The sequence below is a fragment of the Oxyura jamaicensis genome, chromosome 8, assembly GCF_011077185.1.
Source record: "Oxyura jamaicensis isolate SHBP4307 breed ruddy duck chromosome 8, BPBGC_Ojam_1.0, whole genome shotgun sequence".
Classification (NCBI taxonomy): Eukaryota; Metazoa; Chordata; class Aves; order Anseriformes; family Anatidae; genus Oxyura; species Oxyura jamaicensis.
Genome location: NC_048900.1, coordinates 7,968,404 through 7,990,643, shown reverse-complemented (window position 1 = coordinate 7,990,643; position 22,240 = coordinate 7,968,404). Strand labels below are relative to the sequence as shown.

Sequence of the window (22,240 nt, the reverse complement as noted above, 5' to 3'; positions counted from 1 at the left end):
TAAGTGCCTTGCAGTTCTACTAGGATAGTGACAAAAGCTGGGAAATCAGGGCACATGGGATAAGATGCAGCCCAGTCAGCTAATCTCAATGCCACTCTTCCTCTCTCACTCCATCATAATTCCAAAAGAGTAACTGATACTTTGGCAAAGATATAATGGGAAATAATCATTGACCTGCAGTCTGTTTTGTTTGCTAGAGCCGGGAGTCATTTGTTTACTGCAGCGTTACCTGAACTAGCTGAGTAGTGGTAGGAGGCTCAGACACAGTAGGCCTGACAGGAGAAGTTGAGGCTGGATATAATGAAAAACTTTCTGCATGAGGACAGTTGAGCAGGTTGCTGAGAAAGGCTGCACAGTGTCTGCCTGCCTTTGGAGATGTTCCAAACCCAACTGGATAAAGCCCTAAGCAACATGGTCTGACCCTGCTTTGTGCATAAGGGTGAATGCAACCTTCTGAGATTCTTTCCAACCCGAGTATCCTATGATTAAAGGATGTGCATATAGTCAAAATTAGTGTGTTAACTTTAACATTGCTATTGTACGTAAAAATAGCAGTGATGGGCTTTAATAACACCAGGCAATAAGACAGTCTAACTATTTTGCTGACAAAGCCTTTGTGTTAGGGTTAAATTCTGTTGCTTCTGCAGGCTCCATTTTTATTTCAACATGCCCTAACAGGGCAGATATTTCTCAGGTTCTGAAAACACTGGCTTAATTTCTTCATGAATAAACATGCATTATAACTTATTCCAGACTGTGGTCAGCACAGGTGGACGAGTTTTTAAAACACTACTCCTTTTTCTAATGTAGAGCCATACCCTGGGCTAACATTGGCCATGATTGCTCATTTGATATCAGTTCAGTGATTTTGTGTGGGTTTGGAGTTGATATCACATTGAGATTAATAGTCTTTCTGGCTAATGGCAACCCATTCAGGTGGATGGTACAGAATGACTGTGAGTTTTGTTTCTTATTTTCTTGTTTACCTAGAGACATACCTTTCAAGGCCGAAGATATTATAGGTGAGAACAATGGCACAAAGATAATATAGAAACAGATTCCTAAGGACTGAGCAAGTAAGTGCTTACAGCTAAGAGCAGCACTTGCTGCTGGGAGTAGTCCGATTGATTTCTGTGAAATAATAGAAATCAATGTGACTGCTCCCAGCAGTCAGCATGATGGGCCAGATTCTCAGCCAGATAAAATTGAAGGTGCCAGCTGAGAATTTTATCCAAACCTCACCAATGAGTGTGTTTGCAGCATTTGGTCTTAAAACTACATTTTTTTTTTGAAAAATTGACTTCTATTTTTTCTTTTGGTAAAGCATATTGTGTTGGGCTTTTTTGGCACCTGCGTTTTGTCCCATCAGTACCCTGGGTTTGCCAAGGCAGGCTGCTGTACTAATCATTGTAATGTCCTAGGCAGTGGGGGATTCATTAAAAACTGCTGAAATCTTAGCAGATGCTTCTGAGCATGCAGAGATGATGTTCAAATTGTTTGTATACTTTTGTTTTGACGGGCTTTGGGATAGAAAGGATAAAAAGTCCTTTTTCTGAGGAAATGAATAGACAGTATTTCACAGCAGCTTTCCAAACAAATTAACCTTTAGGTTGAGACCAGGCATGGAAATATCCAGCCCCAGAGGAGAATGTCTCAGAAAGCAATGAGCTCATGTAAACATTGTGTATGCTGAAATACAGAATGGTAATTACTTAACCAACGCACAAATGGAAATGTAATAACACTGTAAATCTTTCATCTATCTGTCTACCAAAAGCAGAGCAATTTTTACATGAGATGACTGATATGTAGATATTCAAGACAATGTTGTCACTGCCTAAATTTTTCTTCTAAGAGAAGCACGCTTGCATTTATACTGATCTATAAAAATAATTTTAGCCCTCACAATTTCTCTAACACCCAGGCACTGAGAATTTTCAAAATTGGAGAGTATTTCATAAATTTGGCTTCAGCACTTGGGGTAGTCTTGTATTTAGTACTGCATATGAGAGGCCTGCAGTTCTGCAGCCACAAGACCTGGGTTGCTCCACCCTCACTCCAGTACGTGGTCTCCTAGCATGAGATCCCCAGAGAGGCTGGCACAGCCTCACAAAACGTGATGACTATAAATGTGCTTTCTTTTCAGTTTCATGCAAGAATGGGTGAAAACACAGACTGGAGATTTGCAATTGCATTTAGTATTTAAAAAAGTTTGTACTGAAGCATGGGGTTATTGATTGTAGAGCTAAAGGTTAAACCAGTAGAAATTACATGCTTGAATTAATGGCATATTCAAGAATGTTGCTTCAAATTTAAGGACATTCTGTATCTTCCACAATATCTATTCAACAATAAACTGTTGAAAAGACACACAGGAGGCCAGTGGCAGGATTCATATTACCTTCTGATATTGTCATGTTTGACTAATGGATGTTTTTTCTTAACCACATAACACTTCAGTTTCATGATTCAAACAGCAGTTGTAACTTTAAAGAGTCCCATGCATAAAGCATAGACGTGCCATTAGCAATAACTCTGCATATTTTCAGACCTGGGGACCAATAGCAGCATTTAACTGGGACAGCAAACAGATAATTAAAATAATTTAAGACTTGTAGGAAAAAAAAATATTTCTGATTTTTGTACAGTTTAAGTTCAACTTGTGAAATATGATTAACCTGGAGAAGTTACCGTCTCTGGGTCAAAATCCAAATGGATAAAAGTAATGAAAACTGAAGAGAAACTGTGAGGTCTCATATGATTATCATAAGCTATCCCTGTTTTGGTATTATGCACATGCAAATCCAGGTAGTTCTGTTAGTAATATGTGAAAGACAGATATAAATATGAACTCTTTTTTTTTTTTTTTTTTTTTTTTTTTTGCCTGGATATTGCCCCTAAATAGCTGTGATGTTACTATGGCTCATCTTGTTTCACAATGCTATATTCAAAGATGATGGATAACCAAAATGAAGCATGACAGGTCCTTCCCTTGAACAGCATGATCTATGATTACCTACAATGGAGTTGAAGTATCAGTTTTACTTCTTAGCTCAAGCAACGTGTATTTTTTTTTCCTGTCAGCTGACAAATACTGCTGACAGCTTGTATTCCAGCCCAAGGATGTTGGGGCCACAGAGAAGAACACAGTAAGCCCTAGTTCTCCTTGATATGTCCACAAACCAAAAAGCAGATTGGCAACAGATCAGCAAGAACGAGAACACAAGTGCATTGCCAGGAATTGTATTTCTCCCTTTGTGTCAGGGCTCCTTGAGCACATTTCCTTCAGGGGGGATCTGGAAGCCCAGGGCCAGGGCCAAGGCTGTGCAGCTGGTGGCAGCAGGGTGGGGGGCAGGCTACCGCAGGCAGTGCGGTGGTGCTGCCCTGCTCACCTTGCTCAGATGTCTTAGTGCGAGGCTGCTGCCATGCCTGCTGTTATCTGCCCCCACGGTGCCCAATAGTAAGGAAATCACTCTGCACAATGGGGTTGGACATTTCAGACACTCCCAGGAAACCTAGAAGTAGCTGCTGCTCAAAGTGTTAACAAGTGATATCCCCCAAATACCCCTGCAACCTGAAGAAGAAAACCAGATGCTCAATATCCTGATCTCTACATCATAGCTAATATCAAAGATGATTATAAGGAAGCCAGAATAAGGACTTTAAAATGAGTTTTGTGAGAAGAGTTTTCTATTAAAAGCTACTATTGTGGTGAACCAAAAAAGAAAATATAAAGTATATGGTGAATCCATCACTGGAAAACATTCATGTAAGCTTCTTTATGTACATGTGTATTTACTGAATGAAAAATACATTTTTATGTAACGGAAAATGAGTTATATGGTTAATTAGAATACAGTGTATATTTTCAGAAGCATACCTATTATCCAAAAAATAAAAGAAAAAAACTAACCTTTAAAACAAGCATGGAATCAAGCAAGATTGTCACAGTTACTCTGGGAATTTGTTACTTTGCTACTGTACAAGAGTTGTATAGAATCTGAGTTGTGACATTTATCAGGGAAGTGTTGTGATAAACCCAGCTACAACCTATCAACTGTCATGTAATCATTGGAAGAAACTAATCCAAAATGGCATGACAAATTCCCAAGGGGACTGAAATGTTGAATGAAGGGCTTCAAACAAAGGGTTCATTTAAATTGGAACATTTCAGCGCTGGTGGCTGTTTTAAGTGGGTTTGGCTGGTTCCACATATGACGCGGAGAGTACTGGAGGAAAACTGTCATATAGAAATAGTGACAAGAAAAAGAAATATCTTGAATTATGAAAACTACCAAGAAAGGTAGAAGGATGTCAGGAAGGTAGAGATCTAAGCATGCGGTAACTTTATGCTGCTGTTTTGGGTTTTACATCCTCAGCAAACAAAAAAAAAAAAGAAAATATATCGACTATTGAGATAAACAAAAGTATTTTCCTTGGTTTTGGTGTTTTCTCAAGTATTTTGCACATGTCACAATGTGGTTGATTGATCAACAGAGACAATAGATCGGGTGTGGGAGGAATGTAACTGGCATGTTTTGTAAGGATATTTTGCAAAAATTAGGCAGTAAATATATCATACAGCTTACCTAAGGTATGAGGTAAGAAATGTAGAAAAAAATGCTTAGATTAAAGGATTCTGTTCAAATAGTTAATGCAGTGATAGAGAACATAAAATTTGTTAGCTATGCTGGAGGAAGAAAGTAAACATCTCAGTAAAGCTATGTTTAGGTTTTCTGCATCACGAGGGCAATCTTACATCAAGTCACCTCCAAGTTCGGTATATTCTGTTTATTGGCAATGAAACAGCACTCGTGCATCAAGTTACTATTGGTTTCCTGATTAAAAAAATCACCTAAATTAGACTCTTGTCACAAAACGACAGATGAAATCATGTTCTTTAAATTTTTGATTATTAGCATTTTCATATTAGTTCTCTTTGACTCTTGACATAATTCTGGCTTTGGGAGGACTTGCAACAGATAAAATATGAAAGCACCTGCAATCATAGTGTAGAAATGACTTTTCTAAACCAAAGATGTTGATGTGAGCTAGGGCATCAGTTATATCCTTTTGCTCTAAAGGATTCTCAACAAATTCAGATGCATATTTGTGTGTGCTTGCTGGGCACCTGATTTAGTACAAGTTGTGTAGCTATATATTTGTCAGTTTATTTATGCGTTTACTTAGGACTATGCTGCTGGAGCAAAACTGTATTTTCATTTCCCATCTAACTTTAAATCTTCTGCAAAGCAGTTCTGGTTTGAATCTTGAGGGTGTAATAATTAAAAGAATTTACATACTTCCCTAAAAGTCATACTGACATAATGTTCTTGCCTGGAAATGTGCATGGTTAGTGCCCAACAACAGGAAGTCTTGTCATTTCTTTTCAGAATCAGTTAATGGTTTAAATATGTGATAAGTATTATGACTTGATTAATGTTAAAAGAGAAACAAAACCTATATAAACCTTGTTTTATATTCTCATTTTTGAAACAATGTGTTTTTAACACATTCCATACACCGTGTGATACTATGAGCAGAGGATACAAGAAAACATATTTGCACGCAAAGATCTAAGGTTGAACCACTGCTAAAAACTCCTTTATAGTGAAAATAAAATACCAAAGATAGCGAGTATTATGCAGTTGCTATGAGTAACTATTTTGTAGTATCAGATGTGATTAAGATGAAAAAAATCCCCCAAACGTTTCAAACTGTGTATCTCTTTTTGTACAAACAGTTGGATCACTCTGAAAAATCAGATATAGACTTTGAAACACAGTAGGGATATTGTGTGAACTTCCTTCAGAAAGCTCCTATTTATCCAGATGCCCTATGCATGGCGCAATGATAATCCTCTTAGGTTCTTGATGACTGCTCTACTATGTCGCTTTCCAATTAATTTAACTTGGGGATTCTTTTTATCACAGGCTGATCAGCTATTCCCCTTGTTTCTCTACTGAGTGCTTGTACAGCTGGCAACATTCTTTAGTTGCACTCAGTCTGGTTTTCATATCCTCTACCTAATTATTACATACGGGGAAAGATAGACTTACATATTTTGAAACAAATTAAAACAATCTTAATCCTGTTTTGTGTTTTGGCAATTAAGTTTTAAAAGGGCCAAAGGAACAATTTGTTCTTATTCCCCAGAATGTACATTTTCTAGAATGTGAAGACTTTGGTCGATAGCTTGGGGTGCTTGATATAGCTGTTGTGTTGCTTTGAATGTTTGGAACTAACTCTTTGACATGATAATTATTATTTAAATTGTATATACTTAGTATACTTAGCACTTCGTACCTTCATGCTGGAGTGAAATTAAACCCAAGTGACTTGTCCTTTTTTCATCGGTATTTTTGTTGGGCTCACTGTCTAAGGTGGTTTTCAGATCACAGGAAAGCCAGAAAGCCTGTTTTCTAAGATTCCGATAATAGTATTTCTCCTCTTCCAAAGGTTTTTGTTTTTAAATTCTAATAACTATGTTCTATTTCAGATAGGTTTTCATTACCTAATCCACTTCTAGACATTTTACATGTGTATCCTCTGCAAATCCAGTGTTTCTGCCAGGTCTGCAACTTTGTATGGGCAAAAATGAGCATCTTCTTTTTACCAACAAGCTGCTCAACACCAGCTTTTGGTGATGTAATCCACATTGCTATTTTTCCTTTATTGATTCTACTGCATTTTTTTGGACTTGTTGAATTCCAGACCTAGAAGTGTGCCAAAAAGCCCAGCTGCTTCATACCAGGTCAAAAAGAATCCTATTTGCACCGTTCTCTTAATAGGTATTCTCTAGTGCTTGACTGAGAAGTTCTATGAATAATTCTCTCCCATGGCCTCCAGGAACACACGTTATTCTGGCACAGAATAAACTAAGGGAGCTGAAAATAGCAACTGAATACTTGCTGATAGCCTATTTTTAAGATTTTGTATTTCTGTCAGCACATTCTTGTTGCTGAAAGTGTTTTTTTTTTTTTTTTTTTTTTTTTCCTAATAAGAACCATTAGGACAAGTGTCTTGATGAAGATTTTGATTTCAGATAAAAGATCTATGTAGGAATTCTGAGTCATCATTGGTAAGCTGAAACAAGGTTTCTGAAAATTGAACAAATGATTGTATTTTTGTATGTATTTCTAAAGCAATTGGTTTGACTCTTCTTGCTTAAAATAACATCAATTTATTGTTCAATGCTTATTTTGTATTAACAGTGATTTCAGCCTTCTGAAGCCTAGTTATTCCTTTCTAAAGGGAACGGTGATTTATAGATGGGGTGGAGATCAACACAGTATTTGTTATCTTAATATGGGATCTAAAAAACATGCAGAGGACACTTTTTTTTTTTTTTTTTTTCTTTCCCATTAGGATCTTTGGTAAGATTAGGGTATCAATTTAGGAGAGCCATGTTCCAGTAGCACGTGTTTAGTAATTTTTTTTGGTGTGTAGCAGAATGTGAGCAAGATCCTGCAAGCATCAAGGTAACAACAGTACTAACGTATACATGGACAGATCACCTTTAATTCCAAAAGCAGCAGCAAGACTTGTTTAGTTGGGAGTAATCTAATTTAGATACATACCTTGTTTATTATTTTCTGACACCTGTCATGTTATATGAAAATAACTTTGATAAAATATCTTTTGACAAGATTATATATTTTTCTCCTTCCCTGGAGCATTTTCATGTTTTTGTTTGACTCCTGGTGGAGGAAATTGTCCTGATCTCCTTCAAAATAAAGTGGGATGGTATCTATCTGGAGACAATACAAAAGATTTAAAATTGTGGTGCTGTTACAGAAAAAAAATGTATGATAATGGTAATTAAATATACCTGAGTATGCTTGTAGCTTGGTTTAGAGAGCTGAAATTTATACCATTGTTCTTTTTTAGTCTTCTCCGGATAAAATGCTTCTCTTAGGTTCAGCAGCTTTCCTGATTAGGGCCCTAAAAAAACACTGACCTTTTCTTAGGTGTTAAGCGAAGCCTTTTGTTTCTGGTCTTAATTCTTTCTCAAACAGTTGGCACTTTGTTCCTCTATCAGTTATTTCTTTCAATAATCCTTCAGTTCCTTTCAAGCTTAGTATAGTAACTTCAGACATTCTAGAGGATTCTTATGAATTTCTTTTGAATTATTATTATTATTATTGTTATTTGAAGTTCATCTATATTTTGATAGTTTATTCAGTAATAAATTGATTTGGAAGTATTCTTAATGTTTAGTATTTTTAGAAATTATTTGATAACTCCTATGTGTCTTCCTCTATAGATTAGAATTCAACATTATGTAACAAAAGAAATCAGATGCTTGTGATGCAGTGTGTGCACTGTAGGGCTGTAGTTTAGAGACTCATTAAAATAGGTGAATAGCCATTATGGCAGACAGTATTAGATTCTAAAAGACAGATTTTTGAGGTGACTTTGGAGGAAAGAGGAAGAAAATCGCAGGGACTGAAAGAAATTTTCTGCCCAGTGTTTGGGACAAGTAATCATCTAATGAAAGTCGGTAACAAATTTACAATTAATATTCTAGTACAGTGACTCATCTTTAATTGATGAATAATGATTTTATGCCTCTAGATGTGCTTTGAAGTCATAACCTTCTGACCAGTAGGGAGAGTACAACCAGCTGTCTCTTTTTTTGTGTGTGAATATGATCATGAAAGAACAAATTCAAGTATTTTTAAAAAATATATTAATGTGTTCACACATAGTAGCAATGTACAAAGACAACACTTGTACTTCCATTGTCATATTTTTAGAAACCTTTATTAACCCAAAATTTATTTCAGAGTGTATCATTTATGAATCAGTGGGCAGCCATGATACTATACACAGAGCATAAATAGTGAAGGTCTACGTTGTACCTGGTGAAAGGGTGGATGCTGAGATTTAAATTAATTCATGAAGCTGTTTTAGATGTAAGCAGAATCCATATGTAAAGAAAACATTTTTAATTTTAAAAAATAGCTGGAAATTATTTCCTTTTCTATTTCACTCCCAGCTTTACAGGAACTTTTTTCTCCCCTAGAATTAATAGGGATACCAAAAAACAGTGAAGGCAACATAAGTTCTATGCCTTGCTGTCACTGACACCATTGTCATGGAAAGAAAATGCCCTCAGCTCGTGCAACATAAGAAGCTGTTGCATCCTTAACACAAATTTAGGAAGAGCAGACTTTTAACCTTTATTTATTATTATTATTATTTATTTTAACCTTTTTTTTACCTTTACATTTGTAGTTGGATTTTAATTTAGATTAATAACAGTCAAGATACCATGTGGAAAATCAAAATTGAAGTGTTCTCAGGGGAAAACCAAGTGCCTCTCCTCTGCTGTGGGTGAAGGAAAATGGACTCTGTCTCCAGGCTCATAGGGAATGTTGTTGGAAACTTAAATTTTCACAATATAGAAAACAACAATATTACAGGATTCATTTATCTTAATAGTGAATGATGAACTGAATTTCTTGGAATATGAAAACTAATAAAATCATTAATGGAATTCTCATGTAATCTTAAAATTATAAGTAAAACCTCTTAAATATTTATGAAGGTTTCTGAGGTGTATACTGGCTACAGGTAATGGTTTAGATAAGTTACATTGAATTTTCATTCTGACAGCTAACCTTTATGGTTCTCTTTAATTGGATTAAGGTGCCAAGTAATTAAAATAAGTCTCCAATAGCCTCTGGGCTGCCTGCCGACTGCTGTACAAAAATGGCATCCCCTGAAGCACCTGTTCCTGTTTCAAAATTAGAAAACACTCTTTCTGAAAGAATTTGTTAACATAGCAACACACAAGTGAAAGTTCAAATTTAAAACAAGGAGGCTTCCCTCTCATTTTAACCAGGGTGTGGATTGTTGGATATTGGGTAGTGCCAGGGTTAGCTTTTGGAAATAACTTGTGATAAACTGAAATTCAGTAATATTCCTAGGCTAATTTAAGACTATTTTCAAGCACTCGTACCCACATGCGATAGTTTTTTCCCTAATCATCTAGTTCACGTGCAACAAGACTGAAATCTTATTTGGTGCTGAAGTGTAAATGCTTGACAGTCCGGGGAAAATTATGGATGCCTTCTGTATTCTGGCTCTAGGTGGAAATGACAAATTTTTCTTTAGTCTGAGTTCAGGATCCAAATCTCATAAGTGCTTCTCTTCACTGAACCAGAATCTTCCCTTGTTTTATAGAGCTATTTCCCTTAACATTTACCCACCTGATGAGCAGCTTTTTCTTCTCAGTGTTTACTTTGCTAGCTTAAATAAGCAAAGCCCTTTCTCTTATAAGATGTTTATTTCTCTTATCTGTCCGGTGTTCCAGTCCGTGTTCATAAACTTTGACTACAGTTTTCAAAACCTTGTGTCATGGCTTAGATGAGGTTTCATCTGTGTTTTAAAACTATTTATGCATATTAATTATCTGAAAGGCTGAAACATGATACAGACTACAGTTCAATATTATTTTTTTGTCCCCATTATTTTAGGACTCTCATCTTGTGTTTAATGTGTCTTTGCCTTTCTCTTCCTCAACAGTTCTTCCTACTGAAGTTGCTAACTTACTGTAGGTATTTTGCGTATTAGTCCCCAAGGGTATGACCTTGCAATTTGCATTGCTTTAGTTCCATTTCTAACACTGATTTCTTCAGTCATCCAAATCACCAGTGAAAATATCATGATCCTTCTCTTTATTAATCTGTCCCAAGTTTGAGCCATACACAAATCCTTACAAGCATGTCTTTTGTTACCTTCATCACTGGAAAATATTTAATATATGATTGTTCAATAGTTAAATTAGGAATGTCCCTCCAATTTGTTCTGTTGTCATGTTCCCTCCAGGCAATTCCTTAATGACCTCTTCTTCAGTATATGGTTTATTCTAGTTTACAAAGCCCAAGTAGAATTGGTCTGTTGCATTTGTTTTCTTGACAGTTGAGAATAAGTCTGTACAATCAAACTAATGCAGTATCTATAATAAACTGATTTTCAGTTTATTTCATTATCCTTTCAGATCTGACTACCTTTAATTTTTTTTATTTTTTTTATTTTTTTATTTTACTTGATATTTAGGCCCTAATTGGACCTGGATATCAGTTACTTTACCCATTCTTAAAATGTTACATTTGCTGTATTCCACCAATGTGGTACCAGTGTCTGGACAATCTGCTTACTTCGAGAATGTTCTCATTGACAATGTGATTAAATATGTTGAATTATTTTACAATAGTTTTCATTTTATTTATACATTGTTGATTTTTTTTTTTTTTTTTTTTTTTTTTGTGCATAACATCTCTACTCTATTGAAAACGGACAAATATATTACTTGATTTCAGGTCAAACTGATTATTTTTCATCTCCAGCGTATCCTCTTTTTGTAGCAGCAAGCTGCTCCTTTTTCTATTCTCAATTTCTTTATAAAATGGAAGAGGCTTTTTCTATCCTTTTTTAGAGGATATGACTCATCTAGATTTCTTGCAGCTATCAATTTATCCCTACATTTTCTGACCTTAAGAAAAGGATTTTTTTTTTCTAGATTGGTACTTTTCCAACATTCCTTTGATTATTTTGTTTGTTTGTTTGTTTATGCTGTTTGTTTTTATCCATTTAGATCTATTTTCTATTTGCTTGATGTTTCCAGCTCTTAAAATATCCTTTCCTACATTACATGGTTGATAGAATTTTTTCTATAATATATCACTAGACAGAAAAAAATGATTTTTTTGTTTACTGTTCCTAGCTATTTTCCCATAGAGAGCATGTACATTGCAGTACAATGCACTAAATCATTTTTTTTTTTTTTTTTTTTTTAAAAAAAAAAACAATGATGAGGGTTTTTCCTGTGCTTTGGTCTATCGTACAATGCCAAAGGTAAAATTTCTCATTTAATCTTATTACTAGTGCCAGGGGATTAATGTCAGGTGGCACTTGTGGTGACAGTGAAAAGATTAAAAAATAATTCCATTAAACCTGTCTACTGCATTTGATATTTGAACCATTAATAAGAGGGATTACCTTCTTTGTAGACTGTGGTAAAAATAAGCTCAGCATAATTGTCTTATGAACCAAAGGCCTATTTCTAATACATGAAAGATTCTATTTCATAAAGATCTCTGATTAAGACATTCATTGAGAGCTAAGTCGTATTAGGCTAATGGGAAAGATCTGCATAATAGTTCCCTCACTTTCTGATGGTGAACATTGAGTTTTCTGAAACCGCATAACATAGTTAAAACATACAGAAATTTAAGATGGAGTATTTCCATACGGAGAAGAAAAACAACTTTTGTAGAAGGAAGCTAGAACTATTGAATATGAGTTATTTTAAAAAGCACTCAAAGTAAATAAGCACATGGATAATAATGATCTCAATGAATTTGGATTTACTAAGTGCTTTTTACAAGTTCTGCACTAAATTTTCTTAAAGAAAATAAGCTGTCATAGAACCGGAGGCAAAGCCATCTTGTAAATCAACAATTGGTTAAGAGTGAGAGAAGGAATAAGTGCCCGGTGTTTTACAGTAGATGAAGAATACCAATGGGGATCTGTGCTGAGCTCTGTGCTGTTTATGCGTGATCTGGGTGAGTAGAGCAGTTAAGAAAACTTGCTGATACAGAAAAGTCAAAAGCAATGCCACTACAAAAAACTCCAAAATAAACTTCGCTTCTGAGAAGCTGAGCCAATAATAATATCACAGGTGAGAATCACTGCCACAGTTACTAAATACCAAGTCCTGCACTTGGAAAAATCACTATCCTATACTTGTACTGTTCTTGTCACTCCTCGTGGAAGAGTGGGCTCTAAATTACATTCAGAGAAGAATTTTAGAAAACTTCAGTTCAGTCCTGAGTGGTGATCAAAAGGTGATTGCAATATTAGAATTATTGGGAAAGGACTGGAAAGTAAAATAAACATCTTTATGGCATGATGCAGATCAGAGAGACTGAGCAGATCAGATTTCTCAGCTTGGTAAAGTGAGGAAGAGAAAGTTAATTTGAGTGATGTGGCATTGTAAAAAAAATAATTAACAATTATTCAGCAGTTCTTAAGAAGAAAAGCAATTAAGTAATCTTAGATGAAACTCTCAGGTAACAAGTTTAAAAGAAGAAAAAGGTACACATGTACCTTTATTGCAGTCAATATCCCAGGATCTTGTGGGTGTGAAAAAGAAGATTCAAAAACAATTGATCACTTCAAAGAATCATTATGAAGAACGATCAAAAGCAATGGGGAAGACAAAGTCGCAGTTTTAGGAAGCCCCTAAACTGCAACCTGTTGAAAAATTGTGTATGCATGTGACAAAACATTCTGTATGTTCCTGGTTTTCATACACTTTACCTTAGATCTTGCTACCTATGCCTATCCAACTTTTTTCTTTGGCTTTCCTTCCTTTGATTCCAGACTAATTCATGGAATACTAAAGCAGAAGCCTCAAGTGAGTAAAGGAGCTGGATTTTCATGTTTTTTTTTTTTTTTTTTTTTTTTTTTTATAATTGTTCACAATCTATTTAAAATGAAAATATTCTGTGCTAATATTGTAATGACCAGTGAAAAAATAAATTATATTTTTTAAAGTGTCTGTGACTACTTACTGTGACCAAACTTTAGGTCATGAATGAGTACCAAATGATGAAGAGGAGTTCTAGTTACTAAGATACTACTAATTTTTTTGTCCTGAATAAAAGCCAACCCATGAGATGTTTTATGAACATTAATTGGAAGATTCTTGGGAGTCTTCATTGCAGCAAAAGAAAGACTTAAATCAATCACAGCATTAGTCCCGGGTTAACTTCCTTGCTGTAGTGAAAACAGTATTTCGTCACTGGTTAGGAGACACTAACAAACTGACACAGATGTTTCATGTAATTTTCTGTTTTCACTGAAGGAGTAAAATAGAAAATAAATTTCTTCATGCAGTAAAAAGCAGCAGAACTTTTAGCGAATAACTTCAATTTAAAAAAAAAAATCTACTGCATTCCAGGCAGCATCCAGATAAGCATTTTAGCTACACATTTTATCTCTCTTACCAGAACATCTGCTTCCCAGCTCTCAGTAGGTGTTTTTGTTTACCATGCATTCTACAGTGATTGCCTAGTCAAGAGTATGCTTCCCAATGATTTACATGACTGAAACTTACGCTGCTGTTGTAATGAGGACAAATATTACAGACCTTTTACTGTTGGAGGCTATTTGTTCATATTTTTAAACAAATGTGACTACTTTGCTTTTGCAGCTGCTTATGCGGTGGCTTTCTTGAAACACACAGCACCTGAGTTTATTGGCAGGAATATGTGGAGAAATGTCAAAAAACAAACAAACAAACAAAAAAACTGCAATGGAGGCCGTAAGGAAAACAGAAGGCAATGGGAGCAGTCACTTCTAGAAGAGAGCAATTGATCCACAAGACAGGATGAAAAGACTGTAGGAAGGCAATATTCAGGATAGAAGAGCCACAATGTTTTGCTATGACTCTGTTTAGCTTATATTAGGTAATATATAGCTTATATATATATAGCTTATATTAGGTAATATATAGCTTATATTAGGTAAAAGCAAGTATATCAACTAGAAGTACAATTCTAAAATGTGATTGCCTCCTCTGTGAGGAGAAACATAACATAGAGCTATTATGTTCAAACCCACTTTATAATTTCATATTTCAAAGACTCTTTGTAAAACTAACAGCTTGTATTACTTTTCAGAAACACCGTTAGAGGAAAAAGCATAATGAATAAATTACTGGTTAATTCTGACTAGTGGAGTTCTGAGGGAAATGTATTGTGCTACAGATTTGTGTTGATTTTCTTGGCTATGTGAAACTAAGTGCGTGCCTGTATTGTATGTGCTTGGTTGACAAAAACCCAAAGACAAAAAAAAAAGTCAAAAGTCAATAAATGGTCAATTTCACTTTGTAAAGCCTTTAAGTAAGGATACTGTCTGGCAATCTTTTCATAAATCTATGCAGAAATTTAAACCACTCTTTAGACAGGTTTTAACATTAGAAAGTTCTTTCAGAGTTTTATACCTCTGGTAGATCCTCCTTAATTTTTCAGTAGTTGATTTTTCCTTTTCTAGTAATGTGTATTACTACTGGTATTTACTTATACTTATAACTGGACACTGGTATTTACTTATTCTTGTTCCTCTTTTGTCCCCATGTTTACCTGTATCTCACTCCTTATATGGGAAATTTTTGTTAGAAAATCAGTCTTAGTTTTGCTTAACTCCAAAAACCATATTATTTTAATATTGTTTGTGAAGTAGATTATTTAGTCCTATACTTGTGGCAGTTGCTTTTCTTTCCATGTATTCCAACTTGAAACCATATTTTTGAGCACTAGAGACCCAAATATTATTTCTGACATTCAGATTAGATGTCTGGACAGTATCTCACCTGTGTTTTATACAATGGTATTGATCTTCCTTACTTCTTCTAGAAATATCTTGTCTGATAAATTCAATATCCTTTTCCAAAGCAGACTCACACTGATGATTCATAGTCATTCCATGACAGAGTAATATTAGTGATTTGCTGCAGATGGGTATTGGCTTTTACAGAAACTTTCAGTCCTGAAGTGCATAATATTGCACTTTAGTGGTGTTCTGTCCTATTTTCTGCATTCTAAATAAATTGATTCAGTTTCTCTTGTTTTTCTGATCCTCTGTATTGATAATACCACACACACACACACACACACACACACACACACACACAAAGCACCTTTATCTTTGGGATATTATTACTGTAAATAATTAGTAAAATTGGGTCTAAGCCAATCCCTGAATAACCTGTTTAACAAGACCTACATGCTTACAGTTGACCTTTCAGTACAACCTGTTGCCCTTTCCCATTTAACCAGAAATCTCTGGTTTGTTTAGGTAAAGTACGTGCTTAGCTTTATTCACTGAGCTTTATGACTGATGTCAAATTGAACACGTGTTTGCTTTTTTAAACTGGAATTGTACTAGAACTTAATGTATGTTTCCAGTGTAAAATAATAGTATATCTGAATTTGAATCTGAAAAATCGGAATCTAAAATCTGAATTCGTTTTAAATGTTAATATTTGGTGTAATAAGTAGGGAAGGTGAGGTAAGCTATGTATGACACAGGTATGGAACTACAGATGGTAATGATCATGAGTCTGAGTTACATTCTCAAACAACAGAAACTCCAAATGATTTGCTGCTACTCCAGATTTGAGAAGCATGCTCTACCTGCGTATTTCAGTCATATTTACGGAAAATTCATTTCCAAACTCCATCAGCCAGCTTATTAAAGGGTCATGTTTCTACAACGCTAATAAAAGTTTATTTTCTAGAAGTTGTGCAATGTATTGATTAGGTTGGAAGAGCAGCTATTTTTTCATTAACTGGTGTAGAAGAAAGTGATGTATAGAAATACTATTTACTAAGACTAATCTTGTTGGAACCTAATATTGTTTTACAGCTGTTCTTTTTTTTTTTTTTTTAAAGTCCATTGAGCATGATAGGTTTTACTTGCCAGCTCTATTAATATTTGACCATGGTGTTTTGCTATGTTTCATGTAAATAAAAATAGCTAATATAAGTCACTCTAATTACACATGCAGCATAGTATGCAGGGAAAATGATGGTGGGCTAGCAGGTAATAAGCCCTTCATAAGATGTGGTAAAAAATGGTTACTTAATTCTAGCCAGAAGTGTGTGCACATCAGGGAAGGAATGTATATGGAGTCACACTGAATCTGTATTTGGTTTGTATGTGTAAAGGTTAACTGAACTTATGCTATGCTATTGCTCCAAAGAGTTGGAAATACACAGAGAAATTTGTTTATTGCACAGGGAGATGCTGTTAAGAATGTAATAGTCTAAAGCACTGTCAGCTCCATCTTAGCCCAATATCCCACATCTGACTGTAACCAAAAAACAATGGTAAAGCGGACATTATGAAAAGTAAGGCAATACTATGATATGATACTTCCCCAAATATCCTGTCATCAGATTCTGATGTTTTGAGGACAGTTTTTCCTAGGCCAGCAGTCATCTCAGTCATTTTTTATTTTATTTTTATTTTTAATAGAGGTTAGAGCTTCAGTTGAAACATCTTGGCAGAACATGATGTTCTTATGTTTTCTTACGTAATTTCCTGTAATGGCTTCTCTTGAAATTTGGGAACTGACATTCCAAAGCATGCTCATCTCCAAGATAACAAGATCTGACAAAACTAAAAATAGTTACAAGAGAAATGCAGTGTTGGCTCTCATAATCTTGTTTGTTGAGCTTCTTCAAAGACTAATGTTGATAACCACTGAATATTTTGTTAAGAAAGGGTCTGAGGAAAATCTCAAGCAATGCAGGAATATAGCTTTAATTCTATTCACAAATGGTGAAGTGAAATTAAGATAGGAGCCAAAGTTTTATGGATAGACTTGATTCAAGCTCTCAGATAGTCAAATTAGAAGATATAACAGCAATCCATTTTCACTATCCTTGCCAAGAGTCTGAACCATTTTTTTTTTCTTTTAATGTAAATGAATGCTTTCCATTTTAGTAACAAAGTTCCATAATGATAAGGCTGAAATTCTGAAAAGACTCTAATTTTTAATTTCTGAAATTAAATTCATAGTGAAGCAGATAGAGCTTTGTCTTCTGAAATAGCAAGCTACTCTTTCTGTCCTCTGGCTTTGATATTTTTCTAAGACAATTTGTATCTATAAATTATTTTTTTGGTGTCACTACCTTCAACTTTTCCAGAATCACTGTGCAGTTTTCCTGGCATGAGAAAGCAAAAAGAACGATTGCACCAGTAAATGAACTTCATGCAGTCTCTTCGTTTCATGGTTACTGTCACTTCCTGTTCTTATCCAAGGTTTGTTGAGGTCAGTTTGAATATGTTCTGAAGAAAGAGCAATTCTTGATCTTTTAATTAGGCATTTTAAAATTGGTAATCCATTCTTAATTCACCTAAAAATGTCTTGCTTTTCTCAGGTAAGGTAGCAATTTCCAGGTTTTGTGCAGCTGAAGGTAAAATATTTTTCTTTAGTACTTTTCTAGTACTCTAGTACTTTCTTAGTTTTTGAGATATTTTCTCCGTTGTTGGTTCAAAAAAGCTTTTTGGTTTAATGCCAGTAGCCAAAATCAAAACTGCTGTTTTAAGACATTGTTGAGATGTTGTGTCTGAGCTCCTTGCAATGCTTACACTCACAGGACTACCAAAAAGAAAATAAGAATGCCTGGAGATGGAAGACTTGAAGTTTGGAGTAATTACCACAAAGTGACAGAGGCTGGGACAGGACCAAGCCTAAGATTGAAATGGTGCTGACTTCTAGTCTTCTACTGTAGGGTCAGAGACAACAGTATCTTTCACATGCTTTTGTCTGTTATATTTTATGTATATGAGCCTTTATATTTTAATTAGCATAGGGGCTCTAAGTTAAGACACATAAAAGCTAAGTAAGAAAAAGAATGCTGTCTTATGAAAAACAAATAAAGTGTGACAAGAAAACATGTTTTTTAAATTGCATATAATTAATTTGTTAATTGTAGTCAGGAAAAATGTTGCTATCTTAGTTTAAAATCCCCAAATAAATCTGGGATTTGTAGCCAAATTTTAATATGAGGCAGTGCTAAATATCCTACTGAGAAGAAAAATCTGCAGGATTTGGCCTGGAATTTAACTAGGACTTTCTTGTTCCCCAGCTTATTCAGAATACTTGTTAGCAATTATATGCATTGTGTTAGCACCAAAGGTCCATCCAAGAATAGTTTTCCATTGTGCTGGGCATGGTATGAACAAGAAATGGCCTTTCTTTGCATGGGTTAGAATCTGCTATAGGTATAATCTGTGTAACTTTTAGAAAGTAAGGAAATAAATAATATAATGGGGTTGTCCTCACACATGCACACACAGCAATATGCTTTCTGACTTCAAATTATACTGTGTAAGACATGTTAATTGCAGTTTTATGCCACCTTCAGAATTGGCAAAGTCAACAGAAGGGTACCCGATCTTTCTCAACTTTCTGCTAACTCCTGAAATTACACAGAGGTTTTCAGGCAGCATGACATTGTTTTAATGCATTTAACCTGGTGCATACAAATACAGATATCTATAAGATTGCTCATAACTCTACAATTCTGTATTGGTACAACAATGCAGAGTTCACTGAGAAATTTTCTGCTACTAGTTCAGTATGCTTTTTGTGTAACTTTGTTCTTAGCCATCCTAAGCAAAGAATGCACTCTTTTACTGACCTCAAACCTCAGAAGTTATCCCTGAATTTGCTAGATAATTTCTAAAGGAAATACTGAGTTTTTTTTTTCCTTCCTCTGATTGTTAAGGTACATATTCCTTTCAGAGATGTCTCTCTGTTAGATACTCTCAATTAATAATTGAAAACCAGCAGTAATGTAGGAATGACATTACATCTTTTCACATGGTGGTTTGGAAGGTGAGTTCCAACCAATTTTGTTTGATTCCTGTGATTCTAATTTTTCAGTTTCACATCCCAATGAAACAGTCTTTCTGTAATGCTTTTGTAGAGAACAATACATTCCTCTGTTCTTTTCTTTCTCTGCTGTTGCCCTGCTTTGCTATGGGAAAAAATAAATAAATATATATCTACAAACCCTTAAACTTACCTTTTAAAATTTGGGTCAAGATGTCTTGAAAACACTTTGACCTTTGTTAGTAAATTGGTAAATATTGACTACAGCTTTAATAGCTGTCCACCCTTTCTAGACCTCACTTGTTTCATGCTTGTATTACCATTTTCTTTTTTTTTTTTTTTTTTTTTTTTTTTTAATTTTAGTTATGAATTCAGGCACATTAGTCATATTGCCTTTAAATCCATTATCACAAATTTAATTTCAAAATTCACATTTTTCATATTTGAATATCACTGCAAATAGCTCAATTTATTAAAATATTCTGACATAAGCGAAAGGTTTTTATATTTAAATAGGAAAATAGGAAAAATTAAACTTTCAAATGATCTAATATAGAAATATTAGATGAATAAAATTGTGTGCATGTTGCATACCTTTATATATATATATATGTATATATATATATATATATCATAACCTGTACCCTGAAAAGTACATCTTGATCTGACTGTGTTTTGAACAGTGTTGTAGTGGGATGAACACTACTCTTCAGTTAAATAGCACAATATGGGCTGGAATCAGGTGGTTCTTGTCTTCCCCCAAAATAGGGTGAGAGTAACATTCTTTTTAATACCTGAATAAATGCATAAATAACTTGGTTGTGAAGATGGCAAAATATCCCTGGATTGTCTCATACAGTAACATTTCCTCAGTTATGTTTTTGTGATAAAATAAAGTTCAAAAATGACTCATGCAAGAGATGGTAACTGTTTATCTGTGAGGGTGAGCTTTCAGGACCATCTATTAATTCTCAGCTTGAGAATTTTGAAATTTGGAAAACATGCTTTAAATTATAGGTATGTTAGATAAAAAAAAAAACATTGTGGGACATTCTCAGATAAACTAAGATGTTCAGCTTAACTTATTTGCTTGAGGCAAGAAGGAAAATATGTACTGATACATATAAGACTTTGAAGGACCTTATTTTGGAATAGAGGGGGATTGAATTTATATTAAGCCTGAGTTTCCTCAAGCATGATAGGGCAGTTCCTCAAGTTGATAACTGTGATCTTGGAACCAAGAAGCTTATGGAGAGTCCTAAGAAAGTTATAATATGGTGTTGTAATGATAGAGATCAAAGGTGGTTCTTGGACAGTACAAAACTTCTTGGATTAAGGAATACCCTCAAGTAGATTAAATTATTAATTACAGGCATAACTACCTCATCTCCACTCCAAAACAAACCCAAACCAACCAACAACAAAAAACAAACCACCAATCTATTTTCTGTCATGGAAAAAATGAACATCAACTTTCAAACAGTAAGCAGTCAATGTGTACTTATTTTATTGAAGAGTGTTTGTAAATTCATTTATACTGCTGGCCCCTACAAGTGAACTAACGAAACCATGATTCTACTTCATATTATATCATCACTACTGAAGAATCTGTCATAAGATTAGAATTCTGCTAATTCAGGAGATGTATGCTGAGACATACAGAAAACAGTATGTTTAGACAGGTTTTTCCTATGTATTGGAAACCATGACAAAGATAAATGTGACTTAGTATAAGGCTGGTTTAAATATTGCCTTTCGATTCAGGGACTAGAAAAGATTTTCTCTACTAAAGTTTACTTATATTTCAAAACTAAGAAAAATGTTTCCAGCAGATTAATTCTAATCTCATGTAGATAAGGGAAGAAGATCCATGGTTTATGCCAGCCAAAAACAGCTTATTTTCCACAGCCAGATCCTAGGCAAAGGTGAACGTATTTTCACAGAATAGTTTAGTTGGAATGGACCTCTGAAGATTTTTCTGGCCCAGTCCCCTGTTCAAGCAGGGTCACCTAGAGCAGGGGGGAGGACTGAATGAAAGATGTTACTTATGGTTAACATGAATTACAGGATCTTCCTTTACTTAAATTTCTTGATGACTTCATTTTAATTTAAGTGATAAAAGTGTGCTTATTTATACTATGCAAAGACTGGTATGTTGTTACAGCTCAAATGCATATACTGTCACTGTCTTCTCAGTAAAATACTCATCTATATAGAGAAAAATAATTTCTTGGTTTTGGCAAGAGCAAAATACACTTTCAAACTAATCAAGACTGTGCAGCCTGGGACTTGAGAAATGAGGGAAGGGATTTTCTTAAGCAGTGTATTGAACAAAAGGTTAGTGATAAAGCAGTAATAGAAATTCAAGAGCTGAACAAGAATGACTGTTATGGTAGACCAACAAAATATATGGTTCATTAGGAGAAAGAGAATTGCATGAAATCAAAATTATTTTAATCTGTTTTCATATTGAAAATTATGTCAGATTGTACTATGGTAAATTTCATTAAAGTTTTATTGCTTTGCTATCGTATATTTGAATGATACCCGTATGGCAATTATCATTCCACGGTACTATTTAGCTGCCTTTATTCTGAAATTACTTCTGTAGTTCAAAAACAGCAGCTAAAACAATCAAGATAAAAGCCTAAACATTTAAAGTATGTGTCAGATGGAGATTTTGAATCCCGTAACTCAATTTGAAAATCAGATTTTGGTCATCTTTCAACTATTTGTTCAGGCAGATGATAAATATATGACCCAACTTCTAGATATATAAACAATTCATAAACCCTAATATTAGGTAAAAATAATTTA

General features: G+C 34.6%; 2 long non-coding RNA genes across 3 annotated transcripts in view; both read left to right on the top strand.

The window, feature by feature from the left end:
- Nucleotides 1–22,240, top strand: part of LOC118170615 — a 92,542-nt gene that overhangs the window by 10,439 nt on the left and 59,863 nt on the right. Inside the window, exon 3 of one of the 2 annotated variants that reach the window (XR_004752801.1) lies at nt 6,574–6,672. The exons of the other annotated variant lie outside the window; for it this stretch is intronic. This is a non-coding gene — a long non-coding RNA (uncharacterized LOC118170615). Of the gene's footprint in view, nt 1–6,573; nt 6,673–22,240 lie in introns of those variants that run through there. 2 annotated transcript variants of the gene reach the window in all.
- Nucleotides 6,715–11,963, top strand: LOC118170619. Its single transcript, XR_004752810.1, has 2 exons — nt 6,715–6,791; nt 11,009–11,963. It is a non-coding gene; the product is annotated as an uncharacterized LOC118170619 (long non-coding RNA).